This window comes from Lynx rufus, unplaced genomic scaffold (genome assembly GCF_022079265.1).
Source record: "Lynx rufus isolate CCGP_SWC_20201006 ecotype Redwood Valley unplaced genomic scaffold, mLynRuf1.p SCAF_4, whole genome shotgun sequence".
In the NCBI taxonomy this organism is placed as follows: Eukaryota; Metazoa; Chordata; class Mammalia; order Carnivora; family Felidae; genus Lynx; species Lynx rufus.
Window position 1 is genome coordinate 159,948,795 of NW_025814856.1, and position 9,399 is coordinate 159,958,193.

At 38.8% G+C, this 9,399-nt stretch overlaps 1 pseudogene; it reads right to left on the minus strand.

Moving 5' to 3' along the window:
• Positions 1-7,143: 7,143 nt before the first annotated feature.
• LOC124523078 (52 kDa repressor of the inhibitor of the protein kinase-like) lies at positions 7,144-8,654 on the minus strand (annotated as a pseudogene).
• Between the last annotated feature and the right edge of the window lie 745 nt (positions 8,655-9,399).

Below are 9,399 nucleotides of genomic sequence, written 5' to 3' on the forward strand. Positions count from 1 at the left end.
GGAGTGGTTTCCAATGAAATATAATTTTAGATGTTGACATTATTTTAGGCATTACATTTTTTTAAATGTAGAAATAGCCACCACAGTAACTGGAACTACAGAACCAGAATGCTAATATGTGGGTCTCATAATTTTGAATTGTAATCATTCAATAAAACAGACTATAAAAAGCTGAAATGTTGGAATATGGTCAAATAAAATGTCACAGTATATTGAATAATGGCTTTTGATGAAAATTAGTTAACTGAGTAACTGAAGAAGTCACAATGAATACTCTTAACCCGGGTAGAAACACCTCCATAGAATCATGGAGTCTGTTTCTTTCCTGCCTTCAGAATCCCATGCAATTTCCTCTCATTCATAGATTTTAACATTAAGGAAAACAGACTCTGAGATGCGAGTTGCCAGCTTTCTCTTGAAATTGTCCATAGTGAGAACATTTCTTCTTAGGGAACTAAGACCTCTAACTCATCAGAAGCCAAAGTTGTATTTTATTATGTGTAACACTAAAAGGAATGACCCCCCCCCTTTTTTAAGATTCTAGACTCACAAACTCCAGCTATAAAATAGAACATATTGGTATAGGAGATTCAGAAGTAAACTCTATCTATAAGATATAACCTGAGATACTTGCAAAGTAATCTAAATAAGTCTTCAGGAGCCCACTCCACCATTCTTTTGGGCTACTAGCTCATTCCACCATTCTATCAGGCAGGGGATGGGTATATGGAAGGAACCATGAATTGCATGGCCTTTGGCATTTTGTTCTACTTGACTTGCTCTAAAAGTAGTGTCTGGTTCACAAGAAATGCTGTGGAGAATTTCTTGACAGTGATGTAGAACAACTTCCAAAATCATGAAAGGTGGCTTTGGCAGGATCAGTATTGGCAATGAAAGCAAATCTATCTCCAGAACGTGTCCATTCCAAAAAGAACAAATTGCTTCCCCTTCTGTGATGGAAGTAATTGAATACAATCAAATTGTCACCAGGTGGCTGGCTAGCTCATTGGGAAACATTACCATATTGTTGACTCAGTGTCGCTTTCTGTTGTTGACATGTTGGGAACTCACCAATAGTTATAGCCACATCATCTGCGGTGAGTAGAAGCCATGTTGTTGAGTCCATGCATGACTGCCATGCCTGCTTCCATGGCCAATTGGTTCATCAGCCCTTTTAGCAATGACTGGAATGGCTGGGCGAAGAGATTTACTGGCATCCACGTAATGGGCCATCTTGTCCACATGATTATCGAGAGTCTGCTGTGTTTGCTGTTTGGCGGACAATTACACAAGACAAAAATATCCTCAGACTTTGTGCCCATTCCTTGAGCTCTGCTCAAGCCTCTTTGTCACCAGTTTTCTAAAACTTTTCTAGGTTCATAAACACTCAGCTAAATCAGAAGTCACTGATCAAAAAAATCAGTGTGAATCTCATATTTCTCTACTTTTTCCAGAAAAAAGTAAACAACCAGATACGTTCCTCTATAATCTGCTCCCTAGATTTCCCTCCACCTACATTCTTATGCATCATGCCTGAGTAGGGAGAATGCTATAGTCACCCACTTTTACGTGTTTCTAGTATATGATGTGTAACCACTATAAACTAAATATAAATTTTTGTTTCATCAGGTAACTTGTCATAAGAAACTCCTCATACAACCATACATGTTCATAGAAGGAGTTCTATGAAGTTCATAGAAGGAGTTCATAGAGTTCATAGAAAGGAGGTAGTGCTTTCAAAGTAGATTCATGAGAGTCTAAGCCTCTTGCTCACGTAACTTAATTGTGCCTTCAGAATCTGTTCATGCCCAGTATATTTCTTCCACTTAATGATGGAATGCTACTGAAAATGCCAAATTTTATGGCTTCTGTGGTCAGATAACATCCAGGTTATGATAGGTGGCTCAGATGGCATGATATATTGGGGGTCCTGGTCAAATTTTCCTTCTCTACTTTTGTTGTTTTCAAACAAAGAAGAATTATCTTCAAAATATGGAGTGGCTTTGCTTCAAAATCATGAGTATGTGCTATAGTTTCCTAAAGAGTGCTTGTTCTATAAAATAACCTTACTGCCACAGACACTCTAAGTGCCCCTCAATCTCTTGATTCATGTTGCTTACTGGTCATGCAACTTTTTTTTTTCCCAGAATTCAAGAAACTTCTATTTTTCTCATCACAGTCAAAATGGTAAGCTTTACGGTTATTTGGTAAATGCACTGCAGTTGCATGCTCTTATATATTTGTGTTACATATTACCTTTAAAATACAAAAAACAGTATGTCAGATACAGCTTTGCCATTTGCTTATTGTTTCTTTCCATGGCCCAGACCAAAGAAAACCCTGAAACCTAAAGTGTCGGAGCCTGAATTTTCATGGAGTTTTATTTCACATCTTTTTTTAATGTTTATTTATTTATTTTGAGAGAGAGAGAGCACAAGCAGGGGAGGGGCAGAGAGAGAAGGAGACAGAGAATCCCAAGCAGGCTCTGTCCTGTCAGTGCAGAGCCCCATACAGGGTTCGATCCTGTGAACCACAAGATCATAATCTGAGCCAAAATCAAGGGCTGGATGCTGGATGCTCAACTGACTGAGCCACCAACGTGCCCTTATTTCACATCCTTATGCAGGCATGTATCTTACCAAGGCTTCTGTAGCATTCAATGCATCAGAATGGGCCAGCATGAGGTCTTGTGAAATGGTAAAATCATAGAGCTCCCTAGATGCTACATTTTGAAAAAGAGATGGGGAGTTGATATATCCTTGAGGAAAGTGAAATCAACTCTTCTTTTCCTTTCTAAGTGAAACCAAACGGGGCTGGTTGTCTATAGTTACAGGAAAAGAGGTAAAAAACCATTCATTGGACCATTAGTTGCCTACCAGGTACGAGGGGCTATCTTTATATCATATAGAAAAGTGACTACATCTGGGACAATGGCTGATTGGACTCACCAGCTGTATAAGTTTATGGTAAATACATGGTTATTTCAAAATCCATCCTAGCTACTTTGTCCTTAGTCTAGGTTAGTTACTGCCTTTTAGTCTGTAATATTGTCACCGCTTTGTATTCCTGTCCTATCACTTAACTGCATCTAATTGTCTCTCTCACCAGACCATGAACTCCCTAACACAACATATGCCTTATCTGTATTTTCCATGTTCCTATAACATAGTAAGCACTTAAAAGCATTGATTTCAGTTTAATTAAAAGCTTGTCAAATGCATTTTACTGGTAAAAATAACTTTTAAATTTTTTCCTCCATATGAAATGTTTAAATATATACAATGTTTTCTAAAACATCTCCAATATGTCAGAATCTTTAAGTATATGATGACCTTTCAAAATTCTATGCTTTTAGAGTATGAGTATATATTAAATTGAAACAAAATGTTTCCTTGCTTGCTTTGAGTTTTTCAAATAACTGCTTAACTGTGAAAAATCATGAAGTGTTAGATATAGGTCTATTAGACAGATTCCATAACCTAATGTAACACATTTTTAAGCAAGTTTGAAAACTGAGAAAAGAAATATTTAAGTCTTTAGGAAGGTCTCAAGCTTCTGAGAGTCAACTGATGCATCGCTATTTCTCTGATTTTAATTCCATTTTAGATATATTCAGGTAATAATGCTGAAATGAAAGCATCTAATTTATATCTAGGTAGTATTTTTATATTATTAGCCTCTGGACCACTAATTTTTATGACGTCAACCATGAATATAATGCCTTAAATACTAGAATAGGAAAAGGAACTATATCACAAAATATTCAAACTATGATAATCACCAAAAATACCCATAATTTTAATGACAGTTTGACGGGTATTCCAAGTCATTTAAATATATATCATCTTCTCCAAAATATTTTTAGAAAATGATGAATATAGCTTTGATTCATAGAAATCTACCTTGTAAGCATTAGTACAAAACCTACTATTAATATCAAGATCGAAACCTAGTACGAATGTTGACATAAATTTGTATTTGTGTTAATTTGTTTGAATTCTATATAAATATAATGTCCTATTTTAAAAGTATATTACTATATAATGTATATATGTTTTGCTTATCTATCACTTTTCAATTTCTCTACTACACAAAAGATAACCATTTGAAGCATAGTAAGTGAGGCTTGGTTAAATTGAAAACAACAGTAAACAGTTCTCAGTGAGCCAGTGTTGATTCTGCCTCATCAGGTGATATAACACAGAAGTCATAAACATCATGGCAGTGTTTTTAAATGTAGCATGCACATTTAATAGTTTACTAAATATTTTTAACAACTTTTATACCACTGCATTTGAACCAGCATTTACAATCTTGGGCTCTGTCATTACTAACAAATATACCTTTGATATTAAAGTCAATAATAGTCGTTATAATAACATATATTTATAAATGTAAGTATATATATATACACACACACGTATAAAATACCTAAGTTATTTGTTTTATTTTTAAACAAAATTCACGTTTTATTTAGGCTAAAATAAACTATACAAACTTGATTTTCTTCACAATAACTGCAAGATTTTCTGTCTGATTCCTAGGTAAACCACAAACACTTATTTTTGTAGGTCTTCCAGGTTTTGTTTATCAGTCGAGTCAAGGCAGTAGATACAGTCGTGGAAAAAGAGAAAAACAGACAAATAAGTTGTCAGTATCCATGGCCTCTGATCCTGTGTTGACCATGAAACAGAGGTGGGTTCAACATATACCTGCTCAAAGTTTATGAAGATACAAGCTCAACAAAGGAAGGTAACACAGCAACAACCCAGTGTGGAACAACAATGTCAGGCTCACTGATTCAAACTTTAACTGTAACTGGTTCCTTTAAGTTCATATGATAAAGACAAAATCTACACCGAAATCCCTGCTTGGCAAGCTCGTGTGCTTCTCTGTCTCACTGTCTGATAACTCCCTTAACTGTCCATCACAGATTTTATTTTTAATTTTCTTTTTTAACATTTATTTATTTTTGAGACAGAGAGAGACAGAGCATGAACGGGGGAGGGACAGAGAGAGAGGGAGACACAGAATCGGAAACAGGCTCCAGGCTCTGAGCCATCCGCCCAGAGCCCGACGCGGGGCTCGAACTCACGGACCGCGAGATTGTGACCTGAGCTGAAGTCCGACGCTTAACAGACTGCGCCACCCAGGCGCCCCATCACAGATTTTTTAATGTACTTAACACTCCTACTATTCAAAGGTCACTTGTGAGCTTCATTGTAACATTTTACAAAATGTATTCCTTCCTCTCAGATCTCTTCAAAATCTATTTCTTCGGGGCGCCTGGGTGGCTCAGTCGGTTGAGCGTCTGACGTGGGCTCAGGTCATGATCTCGCGGTGCTTGAGTTCGAGCCCTGCATCGGGGTCTGTGCTGATGGCTCAGAGTCTGGAGCCTGCTCCCGATTCTGCGTCTCCCTCTCTCTCTGCCCCTTCCCTGCTCATGCTCTGTCTCTCTCTGTCTCAAAAATAAAGAAAAACATTAAGAAAAAAAATAAACAAAAAAACCAAAATCTATTTCTTCTAAGAACTGATAACTCAATACCTGACAACTGGATCCAGTGATAGTAAATGTTATATCTAAAATGACTTAACTAAAGGGGCACCTGGGTGGCTCAGTTGTGCATCTGCCCCTTGATTTCGCCTCAGTTCATGTTCCCAGGGCTGTGGGATCGAGCCCCGCATAAGGCTCCCTGCTGAGTGTGGAGCCTGCTTGAGTTTCTCTCTCTCTCCCTCTGCCCCTCTGCCCCTCTGCCCCGCTCACGTTCTGTAAAATAAAAAATAAAAATAAATAAAATGACTAAACTGAAACAATTCCAAAGTGCCCTTAGCAGAGATCCCATAGAAGTATAATGTGGCACTTTCAATGCTATCTTCTGGAAGAACAGTTAAGTAGGTAGATTATCAATGGCTAATGAACTCAATGAGAGGTCGATAGGTCATAATTGGCCTACATCCGCCTGACAGCTTTTCCGTAAGATGTTCCCAAATTTCTCAGATTTTTCCAAATATTAAACATAAGAGAAAGCCTACTTTAAAAGTCTCCTAGGGTGGCGCCTGGGTGGCGCAGTCGGTTAAACGTCCGACTTCAGCTCAGGTCACGATCTGACGGTCCGTGAGTTCGAGCCCCGCGTCAGGCTCTGGGCTGATGGCTCAGAGCCTGGAGCCTGTTTCTGATTCTGTGTCTCCCTCTCTCTCTGCCCCTCCCCCGTTCATGCTCTGTCTCTCTCTGTCCCAAAAAAAAATAAATAAACGTTGAAAAAAAAATTAAAAAAAAGTCTCCTAGGTATTTTAAATGGTTTCTGAGTTATCTGTAGGAAGCTCTTACTTGTACAGTTTGATATATGTATCTGCCGTTAAATACGATCATGTTTTATATCAAAATTTATGTTAAGCAAAGCCAAGTTACTTGGCTTTTGGTCTGTCAAAGTGTCCCTCAGTTATGCTTTGAGACACTTCTGCCCATTTTCATAGCATTCATTCTCAACTTTCATCACAGGAAGATCTTACATAGGACTTTCAGCAATGCAGAAGCATCAGAAAAAAAACTTGATGTCTAGCAGATGCAAGGCTTTGTAAGTCGTAGGTAGAAACTCTTTATCTTTCCCTCTGTTTCCACTTGATTCTCCAACAATGAAACTCAGCCGAGAGTGTGTTGGGACTGGGTAAGTCACTTCTGTACACGTCAGCACGGCGCTCCTCCGACGTATTAAATTTGAGCTGTTCCATGACAGAGGGTACCAGAGATGAGCCTTTAAGAGCTTTGAGGTGCTGTTCTGAGAACATATCTTTCAGTACCTGAATAATGTGCTCCATGGTTGGAACACTTAGAGTTTCTTTATAGTAACTCTCAGAGGTTAGCTGAGATCCCAGGTTACCTTGCCGGGCTTTGCGGATTTTCCCAGGGAGTTTCAGTTGAGTATCAAGTTTCATTGCCAAATCTGTGGCTTCTTCAAACCAAAATTCATGATAAACTTCAATATATTCCATCATTTCATTTAGTCAGTGCAGCACTGGAGTTAAGCTACTGACTGCAAAGAAGACATTGGACGTTTGCCCCTGAAGATTTTCCAAAGGCTCTTGTAAAAAGATAGAACATAATGAACATCAATGGTAACCATGAAATCAGAATCTGTTTCTACACTAGAGTACAAATGCTCTACCAGTTATATAGTCATTCCAGCTAATATTTTTGTCACTATTTATATCATTAAAACACAAAACAAGTGCTTGTAGGAGGTCCCCCAAAATTTCGAAAGCATCATGCCTGCCTGTTCACTCAGAATGGCAAGTTTCCTTCAGTTCTTTTACCCTTTTCCTCATTGCTCTGAAAGAGGACACAAATTGCATTGCCAAGCTCTAAAAGCAGTTGTAGAGATGGATGGAAGGAAGAACAAACGTCCTCTATCGTTCCTAATGCAACAGATGCTCCCACAACAAGCACTGAATTTGCCAACCACATATTTAAGACGCAGGAAGAGCAAAGTGTGTAGACAGCTTGGGGATATTTCTCTAAAGGTCTAGAGGCAACAACTTGTGTTTTGGAAGAAAATCCACTGGACACAGTGCAAGCCTGGCCAGGTTCAGTCCCCACTTCTCAGTTACCGTCGCGTGAGATTTCACAGGCAAAATGTCTGCAGCAGCTTTGTAAGGCAAGAGGCCCATAAATTCCTCTCTCAGGTTATGAGGCCCATAAATTCCTCTCTCAGGTTATGAGACAAATCAACAAACCTCACCAACACAGGCAAGTGTTTTTCCCCTGCCACGTCCTCTACGTCGTCAGTGATGAAGTGAGATACTCTCATTTCTCTGAGCGGTTTCCTCCCGAATACCGCTCTCACAGACCTCTAGCACCTGTGTCTGCTGTGTTTTTGAGCAGAACAACGTGTTAACCACTGTTGTCTGAAAGCACTTTCTCAGAACCTCTTGCCAGAATTTACCCAGCATGCCAGCAGTGCTTGAAAGTTATCAGGAGTAAAGAGACCCTCTGGGAGTTCATCAGTTTCACGCTCATCCAGAAGTATGTTTTGTTTTCCCGTATGAACCAAAATTTCAAATAAAGATTTTAAGTTTTCTTTGTTTTCTTTTTTACTCAAGGGTTAAAGGTAAAATTTCTTCAACCTGTTCTTTATTGCCTTCTCCAGCACTGGGGTTCTGAGCATTGCTGTTGTTTCTTTCTTTACGTTTTGTTCCTGTTCAAAGGTTTTATCAGTCTTTTTCTATTTCAATGTCCTGATTTAATCTTCACTCAGTTGTTTTGTTTTCTGTATCACTACTGGATTGTTCAAATGACTGGTAAGATTAAATATTGTTGGTCTTACATTATCTCAAAGAACTGTCCTATACGGACTCTCCCAATGACTTCACAACTATCTCCTTTGATTAATTTTGAGAAATAAAATAACCCAATCATTCATTAGTTATCTCATACCTCTGCAAAATATACTGTTCTGTAGATCTTAGAGGTCTCAGAGTGTCTGGCATATAATTGATAAGTTTTTTACGTGATCAGGTGTTTTATCCTCTAAGTCTGCTCTCCTATACTTCTCCCCCCACTTCTGGAATCTGGCCAGATCCTGGGGGAACCTGAAGAAGGCTAGATCCCACTATATGCTCTTCCTTTTGGAGTTGGCAGCACTGCAGAAGTTTAGCATCATTGTCCACCTGCTGACTGGCCCAGCCCCCTCCTGTCCTACAGCCCCACCTCCCCCTCAGGGAGAGGAAAGCCAGGCCCCAGTAATGGCAGACAGGTCCTCTAACTTATATTTTAGATATAAGTTTTTATATGTAACTCTCATGGTAGCTACAAAGCAAAAACTATAGTAAAAACACAAAAGCTAAAAACGAAGGAATAGGGGCCCCTGGGTGGCTCGGTCGGTTAAGCGTCCAACTTCGGCTCAGGTCACGGTCTCATGGTCTGTGAGTTCGAGCCCCGCGTCGGGCTCTGTGCTGACAGCTCAGAGCCTGGAGCCTGTTTCAGATTCTGTGTCTCCCTCTCTCTCTGCCCCTCCCCTGTTCATGCTCTGTCTCTGTCTCAAAAATAAATAAACGTTAAAAAAATATTTAAAAAAGGAAGGAATATAAGTCTAAAGAAAGTCATCATACTACAAAGGAAGAATGCAAGAACAATAGAACTACAAAAAAAAAAAAAAAAAAGCCAGAAAGCAATTACTAAAATGGCAGTAAGTACATATATATCAACAATTATTTTAAACATAAAAGAACTAAATTTTCTCATCAAAAGGTATAGAGTGGCTAAATGGATAAAAAAACAAGATCCATCTAAATGTTATTTATAAGAGAGTCACTTTAGATGTGAGAACACACAGACTGAAAATGAAGGGATGGAAAAATATGTTCCATGCAAATGGAAACCAAAAGAAAGCTGGGGCAACTGCA